The 15,596-nt window shown below is 41.7% G+C and overlaps 1 protein-coding gene across 1 annotated transcript in view; it reads left to right on the plus strand.

Moving 5' to 3' along the window:
• Nucleotides 1-15,596, plus strand: part of LOC140703737 (uncharacterized) — a 465,058-nt gene that overhangs the window by 127,262 nt on the left and 322,200 nt on the right. The window lies entirely within an intron of this gene.

Raw genomic sequence — 15,596 nt, forward strand, 5'->3', positions numbered from 1 at the left:
TTGAAATAAGGGAGCATTAACCAGAGTTAAAACATAATATGATGGGTTTTCGTTTTAGGAAAATTAAACTAGATACAGTGGTGCCTCAATTAGCGAGCGCTTCGATTAGTGATGAAATTGATTAGCGATGACTTCCTGGGCATTTTTGCACTTCGATTAGCGATGGTCCCTATGGGCGATTTTCGACTAACAATGGTTGGGACCATGTTTCAAATAGCGATTAAATTTTGGGTCCCCTGTTTCGATTAGCGATGGTTTAAACAGCCTCATGTTCACTGTCTTTTAAATGTTTTTCTGTTATTTATAAAGTTAAAGTTTACTGTTTGAAATGTTTGAAATCATAAAGTGCACTTAATAAACCCTTTGTTAACCAAATTTGACTTTGTTCTGACTCTTTTTAAATTTGTTGTTGTATTTTTCCCCCCATTGAGATGCATTGAATAGATTTCAATACATTTCAATTGGGGAACCGTGTTTCTATTAGCGATGTTTCCTATGGAGATTTTCACTTACAGATGGCAATTCGTTCTCATTGGAACGGATTATCCAGTTTTCACTGCATTTCAATGGGAAACCCATTTCGATTAGCCATGAAATCGAATAGCAGCGATTTTTGAGGAATGCATTAACATTGCTAATCGAGGCACCACTGTATAAGGCTGGGGCATGGATCTGGAACTACTTTTATTAAATATGTTATTAGAAGATCTTAATAATATTGTACACTATGAAAGTAATATTATGATAGTAGCCAATATTATATACTAAAATACGTACATGAATGGTTTGAGTATTTGAAAGATGTCTGGAATTTGGGGGGATAACAGTACTTCGGGAATCAGTATATTTGGCCAAAGTGAACTTTTACTGAGATGTAAAAAAACAAATAATTGTAAGCAAATCATGTAACACAATGTTTCACAAGCACAAATCAATGTAGATAGAGTGAAAAACTAATAAAATGTATTTTTTTTAAAAAAGACCCACACTGGGGAGAAACCACATAAATGAATGGAATGTGGAAAGAGCTTTAGTCGCAGTGATGCCCTTAGGTTACATCAAAGGATTCACACTGGGGAGAAACCACATAAATGCATGGAATGTGGAAAGAGCTTTTAGTTACAGTGATGCTCTTGTATTACATCAAAAGACCCACACTGGGGAGAAACCACATAAATGGAATGTGGGGGAGGAGGTGGAGCCAAGATGGATGGAGGTTGCAAAGTGAGAGTTCTCTCTCATTTGTAACCACTGATGGGGGTTCTGTAATAATTTTCCAGGAGGGGAAATATATTCCAAAGAAGAGAAGTGTTGTCTGAGAAGGCAGGGGGAGTCGGTTGCTGCCTCCCTATCCATGCAGGTCTGAAAAATTGAGACAGTCCAGAAGGCTGGAGGAGGACGGACACACAATTATATTCGAGATTTACAGACATTGCTGCAAGCAAATGCATGACATTATTATATTCAAGCTGAACATTTATAAAGCTACTGTGATATATGAGGATTGCGGGAGTAGGCTGGAAGACTGAACGGGAGAAACGGGTTGCTGAAGAGGATGGGAGGAACACAGAGCATTGAAGCTTGCTAAAAAGAGATTTCAGCCTGATAAGCTGCTAAACTATTTATCTGTAAAGTTCCCCTTTAGACTTTTCTCTGTTACAAATGAACATTATTGAATAATCTTACAATACTAACTATTCCAAAGGTGCCTACACCCACTGTGAGTTTATCCAATGAAGATTATTTATCCATTTCAATTCAACTTTCTCCAAGAAGATTGCTTATGATCGGAGTGACACCTTGGATTATGAAAGGGAAGAGATTGGGGTTTGATTTCCTTTTTTCTGACTTTATTTCTTTTGTTGAGTGTGGTTGGGGGAGGAGTTGAAAAAATAATCTTTTGGGTTTTATTATTTAATTTCCCTGTCGTTTTTGAAAATCTGTGACGATGCTGAAAGAGACTGCTCTTCCTCCCCCCCCTCAGGAGCTTATATTCCACAAAGTTGCTCAGAATGCTGAACTAGCTGGCTTTGCCTCTTCTTTTTTTTAACCTCAAATTTAGACATAAATAGACATGAAGTGGAGCAATATGGACTATATATATTATATTTAGGATACATTCTCCTTGGAAAGTTTTTTAATTATATATATGAGGGACGTGGTGGCACTGTGGGCTAAACCGCAGAAGCCTTTGTGTGCTGCAGGGTCAGAAGACCAGCAGTCGTCTCAGAGCTCAAATCTGCAAAAACTGTTAGCTCAGGATTCCGTGAGAAATGGACTACAAGACATTCAGACGAGCATTGTTAAACAGTTATCGGAACAAATGCAGGAATTCAGAAATGAAACCAAAGCTAGTGCATCGACACGCTCTGTGAAACTCTCCAAAAAACACTATACAGGTTCACAAGAATGGAACAAGACATACAAGAGCTGAAAGCTGAAAGAGATGAGATGCAAACACGCCTTGCAACTCTAGAGATGGAAAAAGCCTCTTACTTTCTATGAATTCAGAATGTGGTCCAACTCGAGGGAGAGACAGAAGAGGACCTACTGACATTAATATCCGAAGAATTATTGGAGCAAACAGGGATAGAGCGACAGGAATTTACTCAAGCTGTGGAGAGAATCTTCAGAGTCAGCAATGCATATACCAGGCGCAACAAGTTACCAAAAGAGGTCCACATAAAATTCTTAAGGAGAACAGTGGAGAAAAGCTCCTTAAAGTAAACAGAGAAAAAGAGCTAACAATAAAAGGAGTAAAAATCAATATACTTAAACAGGTACCCTGGACGGTGAGAAAGAAGAGACAAGAATATGCCTTCTTAACTAAGATATTACTGGACAGGAAGATACCATTCCAACGGAGAATCCCGGAAGGGCTGCTTCTGAACTTCCAATCCAGGAGATTCAATATCAACAGTAAAATGAAAGCCAGAAACTTTATGAGAGAAATGAGGCAGGAACTGAAACTATCAGAAAGTGATCTACAATTCTCAAGTGAAGAATCAGAAGAGGAAGAGGAGGAGGAGGAGGAGGAGGAACAAGAAACAAGAGGGGCCGGAAGCCAAAGGAAATCATCTCCAGGAAGGAAAATCAAGGGAAAGAAACAGAGAAATAAAAGGTAGTAAAGATCAGCAAGATGTCTAAACAAACTAAGTTTCTCTCAGTGAATGTTAAAGGACTCAACTCACCCCCAAAAAGAAGGAAAATATTTACTAAACTTCTCAAAGCCAAGGCAGACATTATATTTATTCAGGAGACTCACATTATAGAAAAAGATAAAAAACTGCAAGAAAATCTAAAATTAGGCAAAGTCTTTATAGCTTCAAGTAAACAAAAGAAAAATGGAGTTGCGTTGTACATCAAAAAGGAATTAGAGCCAGAATTAGTGCTTGCCGCTGAAGATGGGAGACTATTAATGGTAGAAATTTCCAAGGAAGGAGAAAAAATCCTCTTGCTAAATATATATGCACCAAATGAAGCCCTGGGCAAATTTTACTCCCGATTGAAAAACCAATTAGTACAAAGACCAGAACAGAAAATATGTATCATGGGAGATTTCGATGCAATAATTGATAAAGAGAAAGACACATCCAAAAGAGCCTCGTGGCGCAGTGGTTAAATCGCTGTACTGCAGCTAAAACTGTGCTCACGACCTGGGGTTCAAATCCCAGGTAGCCGGCTCAAGGTTGACTCAGCCTTCTATCCTTCCGAGGTCGGTAAAATGAGTACCCAGCTTGCTGGGGGGGCAATGTGTAGCCTGTATAATTAAATTGTAAACCGTCCAGAGAGTGCTTGAAGCGCTATGGGGTGGTATATAAGCAGCACGCTTTGCTTTTTTTGCTTTGCAAAGAAACTCAACACGGGAGGAAAAAAATCAAGGAATATGATACCCAAGGTGTTTCTTGAAATGGCAGAGGAACTGAACCTAATTGATCTATGAAGATTAAGAAATCCGAATAGAAGAGATTACACATTCTACTCTAACAGACATAAATCATGGTCAAGAATAGACAATTGCTGGATATCAGCAGAAGTTACACACCAAGCAGAGGACATTGAAATTCTACCAAATACATATGCAGATCATAACCCAATACTGATAACCTTGGGACAGAGAATAAGAAATGGCTCTTGGAGACTTAATACCCAATTGCTGAGAGAAGAAACCTTTGTAAATAAAATTAAAAACGAAATGAACATTTTTTTTTCAAATAAATAAACCTCAAGATACAGGAATGACAATACTATGGGACGCAGCCAAAGGATATTTTTGAGGGTTAGGTTAGGCATCCTTCAGTCTCGAAAGACTATGGTAGCGTGCTCTGTATGGAGGGCTTGGAACAGCGCCTAGTGTGGCTGAGAAGGCCAATTCGAGAGTGACAGTCCCTTTCACACTGAAGACAAATCCAGTCTGTCCCCTGTCCGGCTCCCTGGCTTTGCTGCTTTTGTGACTTCCTCTTTGCCTCGGCCTGCTGGGCAAGGGTCTCTTCAAATTGGGAGAGGCCATGATGCACCGCCTGCCTCCAGGCTGAACGCTCAGATGTCAGGTTTCCCCATCTGTTGAGGTCTATTCCTAAGGCCTTCAGATCTCGCTTGCAGATGTCCTTGTATCGCAGTTGTGGTCTCCCTCTGGGGCGCTTTCCCTGCACTAATTCTCCATAGAGGAGATCCTTTGGAATCCGACCATCAGCCATTCTCACGATGTGCCCGAGCCAACGTAGACGTCGCTGTTTCAGTAATGTGTTCATGCTGAAAATTCCAGCTCGTTCTAGGACTGCTCTGTTTGGAACTTTGTCCTGCCAGGTGATACCAAAAATCCGTCGGAGGCAACGCATATGGAAGATGTTCAGCTTCCTCTCCTGCCGTGCACAAAGAGTCCTTGATCACTGCAGTACAGGAGTGTGCTTAGAACACAGGCTCTATAAACCTGGATCTTCGTATGTGTCGTCAGCTTCTTATTGAGCCATACTCTCTTTGTGAGTCTAGAGAACATGGTGGCTGCTTTGCCAATGCGTTTATCCAGCTCGACATCTAGAGAGAGGGTGTCAGAGATGGTTGAGCCGAGGTACAACCTCCAATTCTTGTATGGAGATGGTAATAGAGGGAGGTTAGTCCACGCCCTGGCCCATGACTTGTGTTTTCTTCAGGCTGATTGTTAGTCCAAAGTCTTGGCAGGCCTTGCTGAAACGATTCATGAGTTGTTGGAGGTCTTCAGCAGAGTGGGCAACAATGGCTGCATCATCTGCGAAGAGGAAGTCCCGCATGCATTTCAGTTGGACTTTGGTCTTCGCTCTCAATCTAGAGAGATTAAAGAGCTTTCCGTCTGATCTAGTCCGGAGATAGACGCCCTCGGTTGCAGCTCCAAAGGCATGCTTCAGCATGACAGCAAAAAAGATCCCAAAAAGTGTTGGTGCGAGGACACAGCCCTGTTTCACTCCGCTTTGGATGTCAAAGGGGTCTGATGTTGAGCCGTCAAAAACTACAGTGCCTTTCATTCCCTAATGGAAAGATCTGATGATGTTAAGGAGACGAGGTGGACATCCAATCTTGGGAAGTATTTTAAAAAGGTCATCCCTGCTAACCAGATCAAATGCTTTTGTAAGGTCTATGAAGGCCACTAAGAGTGGCTGTTGTTGTTCCCTACATTTCTCCTGCAGCTGTCGGAGGGAGAATACCATGTCAGTGGTGGATCTATTAGCTCGAAAACCGCACTGTGATTCTGGATAGACTCTATCTGCAAGCACCTGGAGCCTCTTCAGCACAACACGGGCAAGCAGCTTCCCTATCACACTAAGAAGAGAGATGCCACGGTAGTTATTGCAGTCACCCCTGTCTCCTTTGTTCTTGTACAATGTGATAATGTTTGCATCCTTCATGTCCTGTGGTACTCCACCTTCCCTCCAGCAGAGACAAAAGACTTCGTACAGTTCGGAGGTGATGATCTCCTTACAGCATTTCAGCACTTCAGCGGGGATGTTATCCTTTCCAGGTGCCTTGCCGGAGGCGAGGGAGTCCAAGGCCGCTTTTATTTCTGCTAGGGTTGGTTCACTGTCCAGCTCTTCCAAGATGGGCAGGCACTCAATGTTATTTAATGCTTCTTCGGTTACTACATTCTCTCTGGAATATAGCTCAGAGTAGTGCTGTACCCAGTGTTCCATCTGCTGTGCTCGGTCCTGGATGAGCACACCTGTAGCAGACTTCAGGGGAGCAGATTTCTTCTGTACTGGACCTAAGGCCTGCTTGATACCGTCATACATTCCTTTGATGTTACCTGTGTCCGCTGCTAACTGTATCTGAGAGCAGAGCTGGAGCCAATAATTGTTGGAGCATCTCCTGGCAGCCTGTTGGACTTGACTGCGAGCAGCTCGAAGAGCTTGCAAGTTGTACTCACTAGGACAGGCTTTGTATGCTGCTAGAGCTCTTCTCTTATCCTTGATGGCTGGCATTAACTCCTCTGAATGGGCTTCGAACCAGTCAGCCATCTTTTTGGTCATCTTGCCAAAGGTGGACAAGGCGGTGTTATAGACAGTGTTCTTGAAGTGTTCCCATCGTTCAGGTGCATTTGCATTAGCCGGACCTGGAAGGACTTCCTCAAGTGCTTCGGCAAATTCCTTCACTTTTCTTTGATCGCAAGTCTTGCTGATGTCAATGCGTGGTCTTCCTTCCTTTTTTCGTGTGATATACTCTCTTTGTTCGTAGTTTTACTCTACTACACACCAGGGAGTGATCAGAATCACAATCAGCACTCTGGTAACTGTGTGTGATCGTAATACTAGGAAGGCTGGAACGTCTAGTGAGGATTAGATCAAGCTGATGCCAATGCTTGGATCTTGGATGCCTCCAGGAAACTCTGTGTTGCAGCTTCGTGTTAAAGAATGTGTTGCTGACACAAAGACCATAATAGCAGCAAAACTCCAGCAAGCGTTGGCCATTTTCATTCATCTTTCCAATGCCAAAACGGCCTAGACAAGTGGGCCAAGAATTATGATCAGCACCCACTCTAGCGTTAAAGTCTCCAAGAATGAACAGTGCCTCTCTTTCAGGGACTTTTTGGATAGTAGCTGCCAGATTGTCATAGAATTTGTCTTTCATTTCTGGAGTGGATGACAGTGTTGGTGCATATGCGCTAATGAGGGTTACTGGTCCTGCTGATGAGTGGAGCTGCAAAGACAGGATTCTTTCACTCCCCACAGTAGGTGGAACAATGCATCTCAGGAGAGTATTTCTGACTGCAAAGCCAACACCATATTCCCTGGTCTCATTCGATGGTTTTCCCTGCCAGAAGAATGAGAAGTTTTTTTTCTTTGACAGATCCTGAGTCTGGCAGTCTTGTCTCTTGTAAGGCAACAATGTCCATCTGCAGTCTACTCAGTTCCATGTCAATGACAGCTGTCTTGTGCACATCGTCTATTTCTTGCAGGTCGTTAGGAAAGCCGTAGTCAGGAAAGCCAGGGGTCATTGTCCGTACATTCCAGGTGCCCAGCTTAAGGGCAGAAATTTTCTTACGATTGTTGCATGGTGCACGGTTATCGATCTGCTTGTCGGGTTTGACCCTAAACCCCACGCACCCTGTGAAGTTAACAGACCGTGGCGAGGTAGCACCTTACTGGCTGGGGGCTGCCCAGCTTAAGGCGGGCGGTATCTACCTAGTGAGGTGCAGTGACCTCTCCCACCATCAGAAGTAGCCCCTGGAGTCCTGCTCCACGCCAATTGAGCAAAGACTTATAACCGGTAACTGCTACTTCCCGTGTTGTTTCGACGCTGTATGCAAAGCTGGAGTGTCCTCTCCAGAGCACGAAGCCTGGGTAAAATAAATCACTCAGACAAGTTATAGGATATGATATGTGTTGCGACTGCCACCTCCTCCTACGTCACCACAAGAACTGACAGGTCACGATCCTTCACTCACCCATACACAACTTCGCTGCCACCAACCACACATAAACCTGACACATCAGACTTACTATGGATTTCAAAATAAAAATGATGATTTATTGAATACAAAAATAAAATGTAAATCACTGAATGAAAGAATCACTTGTCACACTATATTTCTCAGACCTTAACCCTGCACAGTTCTTTGTTACTTAACACTCAATTACCTAACCTATATCTAACCCTGTCTACAGATTTTCTTTCAAGCTCTCACTCAACTCTCTCTCCAACCCTATCTCAACCCTCTCCCCTTCTCTTTGCACTTCACCCTTATATACATAAACTCCACCCCTTTAAGACCCACCTCCTGTCCTGCCATAGGCCAGGAAACCCCAGCCTTAGCCAAGACAGGCAGGTGACGTCATGGCACACGTCACATACCTTCCCCCTTTAATAAGTTGTTTTGTGGGGGAAAGCTAAGGTGCTTTTTCCCCAAAACAACTGAAAACAACATCAAGCATTACATTTCTTACATATCAACACAGTTTTATATAACCACATTATTCAAATATACTTACACGTCCGCCATACAGGTATATGAAAACATGCAATGCATAAAATTTATCATAACACAACACATAACTGTCCAAACATTTTACTTTGCCATATACCATGTACAGAGTCCATAAGTTCTTCAGATGTCGTCTTCCGGTCTTCTGGATAAGGCGTCAGCCACACAGTTTATAGTCCCTCTGACCACCTTAACCTCGAAATCATAGTCCTGCAAAAGAAGCGCCCACCTCATCAGTTTACTGTTCTGTGATTTCATAGTCCGCAACCACGACAGAGGTGAGTGATCGGTGCACAAGGTAAAATGTCGACCCCAGACGTAAGCCTTCAACTTCCGGATCGCGAAGATGATCGCCAAACACTCTTTCTCGATGGTAGAAAGACTCTTCTCCCTGGGAAGCAACTTCTTGCTCAGGTACGCCACCGGATGTTGGTCTCCGCTGTCATCCTGTTGGCACAGTACCGCTCCCACACCGGCATTAGACACATCTGTGTAGATGATGAACTCTCTGCTGAAGTCAGGAGCATGCAGCACCAGATGGTTGGTTAGAGCATCTTTCAGCCATCTAAACGCCATCTCGCACTCTTCCGACCAGGAAACGCTGTTGCTTCTCTGCTTCTTTGTCAGGTCGGATAAAGGTGCAGCAATCTCACTGAAACCGGGTATAAACTTTCTATAATACCCTGCCAGACCTAAAAAGGATCTCACTTTCTTTTTAGTGGTAGGTCTGGGCCAGTTCAGGATTGCTTCTACCTTGGCCTCTAAAGGTTTGATTAGGCCTCCTCCCACTATGTGACCTAGGTACTTCATCTCTGTGTTACCTAGCTGACACTTACTAGCTTTAACGGTTAAGCCAGCATCTTTCAACCTTTGTAGCACTAATTCTAAATGATGTAGGTGATCTTGCCAGGTGTTGCTAAAGACCCCTATGTCATCGATATAAGCTACCGTGAAGTCACTGAGCCTTTTCAGAGTATGGTCCATGAGCCTTTGAAATGTTGCTGGTGAATTTCGCAAGCCAAAACTAAGGACTCGAAATTCAAACAGGCCAAATGGACTACAAAACGCGATCTTCTCTTGGTCCTTAGGATCAATTCTCACTTGCCAAAAACCTTTAGTTAGGTCCAAGCAAGAAATGTACCTACACCCCCCAATGGTTTCTATAAGGTCATCAAGCCTGGGCATAGGATATGCATCAGGTTTGGTTACTGCATTTAGCTTTCTGTAATCTACGCAGAACCTCACACTGCCGTCCGGCTTGTCCACCAAAACTATAGGGGCTGACCAAGCACTAGAAGAAGGTACAATAATCTGATCCTTCAGCATTTCATCCAGTTCCTTCCTAACTTTCTCTACATATGGCCCTGTTACTCTATATGGAGTTACAGATTGAGGGGAAGCATTCCCTGTGTCAATCTTGTGTAACACTCCCTTGGCAACACCAGGTTTGCTTGAGAACACTTCACGATATTTTGTCACTAGTGCTAAAAGACTATTCTGCTGTTCAGTGGATAGGGAAGGGTTGATCCGCACATCCTGTGGATTATATTTTTGCTGCCCTCTCCCTTCCCAAAAGGGTAATTCAGGCTCCTCCTTGCTAGCGGCTTTCATCGCAAACAGCACATGGTTGGTCTCTCTGTAATAAGGCTTCAGGGCATTGATATGAACAACTCTCCTGCCTGAACCTTCCTCATCCTCAATAATATAATTGAGGTCACTCATTTTCTCAATCACTTTGTAAGGACCATCCCATTTAAGTTGTAATTTGTTCCCTTTTATGGGTTTCAGCCTGAGAACATCATCTCCAGGGTTGAACTGACGTTCTCTTGCCTTTCTATCATACCATTGCTTTTGTTTGGCCTTTTTAGTGGTTAAATTTTCCACAGCTAAATCCATATTCCTCTTTAGGCAATTCACTAGGGAGTCAATATAGGCTACCACGTTTTGTGGATCATCTTCAAAGCATTGCTCCCAATTTTGCTTGATCAAATCTAGCGGTCCCCTCACTTGCCTTCCAAATAATAATTCAAAGGGACTGAAACCGGTGCTCTCCTGGGGTACTGATCTATATGCATAAAGGAGTAGCTGTAACTTTTGGTCCCAGTTATTTGGATTCTCTTGTAAGTATGCTCTGATCATTCTTATAAGAGTTCCATTAAATCTTTCTGTCAACCCGTTGCTTTCTGGGTGATAAGGGGTGGTTTCCAGGTGTTTGATCCCACAAATTTGCTATAACCTCTTCATTAGTCTGGATGTAAAAGAGGTTCCTAAATCTGTGATTATCTCAGAAGGAAAACCCATCCTACTCATGTAATTTACTAAGGCTTCTGCTACAGTCTGGGTCTCTATATTACGTAATGGGATCGCTTCCGGATATCTCGTTTCATGGTCTACTATAGTTAAAATAAATCTGTTCCCCCGCTTAGTGGCGTTGGGCAATGGACTACCCATATCAGGCCAGTAAAAGTTTTGGGGCTATTCTTTGTTTGGTCTTATTTATCCCCATATGAGCTGAGAAAATGTCTGCATGTCCCTTTTTCAGAATCATAGGGCGATATTTCTCAGGCACCACCAACTGTCTCTTAACTTCAGGCCCCCCTTTTGAAATATTATTCAGTTTTTCCTTATAAAGTAAACCACCCTTAATAATAAAACGTTCTGGGCACTCAGGTGACAAATCTTTATCAGTCACTTTTCCGAAACAGTCTTTTAAGGTGGGGTCTGCTGTTTGTTCCTTGACAAAGAGGCTTTTCTGAGGTATCTCAACTGAGAATGCCTCAGGTTGGGGTACAAATTTCTCTTGCTCTTGAGAGTCAGTCTCCTTACTGGCTTCACTTTGTACTGATTGTGAACGTGTTACCACCAGGGCACTCTTGACTTGCTTTGTTAAGTCATTACCAATAAGAAATGGGGTAGGAATCTCAGAAGACACCCCCACTCTCCAAAATCCGTTCCAACCTTGATATTCAATTTTCATATCAGCTACAGGTAATGAAATTAGTTCTGAACCAATCCCTTTCACAGATAGAGTCTGGCCAGCAATCATACAACTTTGTGGTACTATGTCTGAGTGGCAAATAGAAATTTGAGAGCAAGTGTCTCTCAAAGCAGTATACTGTAGTTATTTTCAAAAATCTTTATTCTGTCCCCAGCAGATTCCAGTAACTGAGAATTAAGTCTCTATGTAATAACAGTGGACAACTTCAGCGAGAGGTAGCTCCTTCAATGTATCCAATTCAGAGCTCCTAACTGCTTCTGCCTGGGTTTCCATGGTAACAGAACTTTCAGTAGAAGAAGCTTGAGGTTTACTCTGAACACAAAATACAGCCTTTGCTTCTTTTACATTAACTTTCTGAGGTGGAATTTCTTTATTTTGCCTTGTATTAAAACATTGTGCTGCAATGTGGCCTTTCTTTTTGCAAATGAAGCAGATTTTCTCCCCCCATGAGCTTTTCCCATCAAATCTTTCAAGTTTCTCTTTTCCCTCCAAAACTTGTTTACTGTGCTGGCCCTGTTCTGAGGGCTTTTCACTAAAATGGCCGCCTACTTTAGTCTGTCTCTGTCCTTGTTCCTTAGAGAACTTTGGGTCCCATGTTTTCCTCACACCTTTCCCCTCATAACAACTAGGACCCCTTATTTGAGAAATAAAATCAGCTATTTGAGCAGCTTTTCTAACGTCAGTTGGTTTCTGTTCTTGAACTAAATATTTAAGTTCCCCATGGAGTAAGGAATAAAACTGCTCCAGGCCCACAACATTTTTCAATTCCTGAAAAGTTTTTACATTCTCCTGTTCAAGCCACCGATCTAAACACTTTTCTAAGTTAAAACCAAGTTGGGTATAAGATTCATCTGATTTTCTAGTAAGTTTTCTGAACTTCTGCCTAAGATGTTCTGAATTAACGCCAAATCTATTGAAAACCATTTTTTTGAACTCTGAATAATCTTTACTGAGCTCAACTGGCATATCAGCATACACATCAGCCATTTTTCCACTCAGGAGAGACCTCAAAATTATCATTTTCTCTGTTTCCCTCACAGAAAAATCAGCACAACTTCGTTCAAAGATTTTAAGGAAGTTTTCAGGACAATCCCCCTGTTTATATGTAGGAAATTTCTTCAAATCTGATTTTGATAACTGGCTCTCCCCATTTTCCCTATTATTATTATTGTTCTGGTTCAGTAATTCCATTCTTCTTATCTCAAATGCCATTTTCTCTTTCTCTAAGGCAATCCTCTCTCAGCCTCCCTTTCCATCTTCTCTCTCTCCAATCTTTCCTCTTTTTCTAATTGTCTCATCCTATATTCATGTTCTTGGGCTAATTGAATTTTCCTCAGTTCTGATAACTGTCCCCCATTAGCTTCTTCCTGCACTGAGGCAACTCTTCCCTCACCATTTGACTCATCCCCAGACCAGTCTGACGTCGCTTGGTCTCTTAGTTCACTCATTTCTGCCATTTGACTGCGTGTGAGAGGCATTTTACTAACTCAAAAGGCTCCTGTCAATTTCCACGCCTCTGTGTAAAATACTTTTCTTCTTGCTGTGCTTTAGGACTGACACTCTTTAACAGGGTATACCAACAGGTACGGCTAGGCTTGTTACTGTAATCTCTAATGGCTTCTACCCCTTCACCGGGCCTCTTGCCAGATTTAGAGCTACTTTAATTTTCTGCCCTTGGCTCTACTTCAGAATCCACCACAGCTTCACCTTCTCTCAGGTTCTGTAGTTCACTAGAGAAATCCCAAATCTTCGCTGTCCTTGGTCTGTCTGTCCCTTCCGAGTTCTCCCAACTCTGGACTCTCAGACCAAGTCACAACAGCCTCCTACTTTGGGCCAATCTCCCTCACAAAATGGACCTTCCAGAGCTCATAAGTCAGTTCCCTCACTCTGATGTTTAGGTGCCTCTCTATTAGATCTGCTCCCCCCTTGAGACAAATCCTCGAGAGTTACCCACATCTGACTTCAGGTGCACCTAACTGAAATCCTTTTGCTCTGTCCACAATAGCCAAGGCTTTTCTGGGCAACTGGGCAACTGGACCCTCGTATCCCAACCGCTGGACACCAGTTTTGTCGTGACTGCCACCTCCTCCTACATCACCACAAGAGCTGACAGGTCACGATCCTTCACTCACCCATACACAACTTCGCTGTCACCAACCACACATAAACCTGAGACATCAGACTTATTATGGATTTCAAAATAAAAATGATGATTTATTGAATACAAAAATAAAATGTAAATCACTGAATGAAAGAATCACTTGTCACACTATATTTCTCAGACCTTAACCCTGCACAGTTCTTTGTTACTTAACACTCAATTACCTAACCTATATCTAACCCTGTCTACAGATCTTCTTTCAAGCCCTCACTCAACTCTCTCTCCAACCCTATCTCAACCCTCTCCCCTTCTCTTTGCACTTCACCCTTATATACATAAACTCCACCCCTTTAAGACCCACCTCCTGTCCTGCCATAGGCCAGGAAACCCCAGCCTTAGCCAAGACAGGCAGGTGATGTCATGGCACACGTCACAATATGCAATAGAATTTAATATCCGAAGAAAAAAAGGAAAGGAACAAACAATATCAAACTCTAATAACATCTCTAAAAAATGAGGAAGCAAAGCTTAAGAAGGCATCAACAAAGAAGGAACTACTCAAAAAATAAATATCCTACAGCACAAAATTAACCTATTAGATCAGGAAGAGATGGAGAAAAAAATTAAATTTACAAGGCAAATTTTTTTTGAAAACACAAATAAACCAGGAAGATGGCTAGCATATAGAATAAAAAGAGAAAGAGAGAAAATGATGATAACAACATTGCTTGACAAGCAAGGGACAGAAATATACAAAGAAAAGGAAATCGAGGAGGAGATCTGTGGATTCTTCAATGAACTATATAAGAAAAGAGAAGGAGAAGAACAGGGGATTGGAAATTATTGGAATAATATTCCAGAATGGAAACTGAATCCCCAACAACTGGGAAAAAAATGAATAAACCAATTACAACAGAAGAGATTAGTGAAGCATGGAAGAAACAAAAAAACGGTAAATCGCCTGGCCCGATGGACTTCCAGCAGTATCTTATAAGACATTTGAAGAAATCTTAAGCCCAAACTTCAAGAAATTAACTGAAGATATACAGACTAAAGGGAAAATTCCGGAGTCATGGAAAGAAGCACATATCTCCCTAATACATAAAGAAGGCACGGATAAAAGATCAGTCAAGAATTATAGGCCAATCTCTCTATTAAATGTTGATTATAAGATCTTCACAACCATCTTAGCCACAAGACTAAAGGAGATACTCGAAACAATAATACACAAAGACCAAACAGGCTTTTTATCTAAAAGGATACTATCCTCAAATATAAGGACAATAATAGACATATTGGAATATTATGAATTACACCCAGGAAAACATGATGCTAATCTTCCTGGATGCAGAAAAAGCCTTTGATAATGTCAACTGGGACTTTATGTTTTCATTACTGGAAAGAATGGGCATACAAGGAACATACCTGAAAATGATCAAGGCAATATACACTAAACAAATAGCCAAGATAAAAGTGAACGGTAACTTAACTGGAAATATACAGATCGAACAAGGAACAAGGAAGGCCGGCAATTATCCCCCCTATTATTCATCTTAATATTGGAAATACTTAACAGACCGATCAGGAATAATGAAGCTATTAAAGGACTTAAAACTGAGGGAGAAGAATTCAAGTTACAAGCATATGCGGACGACTTAGTGATAATATTAGAAAATCCTATGGAAAATCTTGAAGCATTGATGGAAGTTATAGGAGAGTTTGGGCAGGTGGCAGGCTTTAAAATAAACTATCAAAAAACAAAATTTATGACAAAAAACATAAAGCAAGAAGATGTGGAGAAATTAGCACAGAACTCTAATTTTGAGGCGGTAAAAAAAAATCAAATATTTAGGGGTGATCATCACTAGAAAACCAAGCAATTTAATGAAAGAAAACTACTTGGCAATGCAGAAAGAAATTCAGAAAAATCTGGAGGAATGGAGCAAACTACAAATCTCATTTATGGGAAGAGTATCAACAATAAAAATGATGATCCTACCTAAACTTTTATTTCTATTTTCAAATCTCCCAATATTACTGAACTTTAA

Source organism: Pogona vitticeps, chromosome 2, assembly GCF_051106095.1.
Source record: "Pogona vitticeps strain Pit_001003342236 chromosome 2, PviZW2.1, whole genome shotgun sequence".
Lineage (NCBI taxonomy): Eukaryota > Metazoa > Chordata > Lepidosauria > Squamata > Agamidae > Pogona > Pogona vitticeps.